This window comes from Alexandromys fortis, unplaced genomic scaffold, assembly GCF_014885135.2.
Source record: "Alexandromys fortis isolate MF-2015 unplaced genomic scaffold, M_Fortis_MF-2015_v1.1 scaffold_9, whole genome shotgun sequence".
NCBI lineage: Eukaryota > Metazoa > Chordata > Mammalia > Rodentia > Cricetidae > Alexandromys > Alexandromys fortis.
In genome coordinates, this window is record NW_026067892.1 from 23,823 (window position 1) to 24,494 (window position 672).

General features: G+C 44.2%; 1 non-coding gene across 1 annotated transcript; it reads right to left on the reverse strand.

Annotated features, from left to right (window-relative positions):
- Window positions 1-339: 339 nt before the first annotated feature.
- Trnak-uuu (transfer RNA lysine (anticodon UUU)) lies at window positions 340-412 on the reverse strand. Its single transcript has one exon. It is a non-coding gene; the product is annotated as a tRNA-Lys (tRNA).
- Between the last annotated feature and the right edge of the window lie 260 nt (window positions 413-672).

Below are 672 nucleotides of genomic sequence, written 5' to 3' on the forward strand. Positions count from 1 at the left end.
GATACTGGGGTTCAACCTGAAGATCAGAAAAGCAAAGCAGCCAACCACTCACTCTTATCTCAACCTCAGTCCAAAATGGAGATCCTGCCTCCAGGAATCTCAGAATGAGACTGAGCCTGAGAGCTGTCTCCTCCTGTTTTATATTCCTCTCTAGTTCTGGGATTAAAGGCGTGCACCACTATCACCCCGTGTCTACGGCAAACTAGTGTGGCTACTAGGATTGAAGTTGTGTGCCACCACTGCCTGGTAAGAACCAGTGGATGGATGCTTTGCTTTTCTGGACTTCAGCTTGAACCCCAATATCTGTCTTTGAGTTTTTATTAATAGTGTTACATTTGGTGCCCAATATGGGACTCAAACCCACAACCCTGAGATTAAAAGTCTCATGCTCTACCAACTGAACTAGCCAGGAAGTCTCATTCCGATGATTCCTGGAGGAAGGATCACCATTTTAGGACAGAGGTAGAGGTAAGAGCCAGTGGTTTACTGCTATGCTTTTCTTGTCTTCAAATTGAACCCTAATATCTACCTCTGGGTTTTTATTAATCATGCTGGAACCTCCCTCTAACCCAAGTGTTCCTCATTGTCCCAAACCAGAATCCAAGCAAGAGCAACAGTCACAAAAACATGAAATTCTAATCTTACACTTGCTTTTCTCCATCAAGTTGTGGG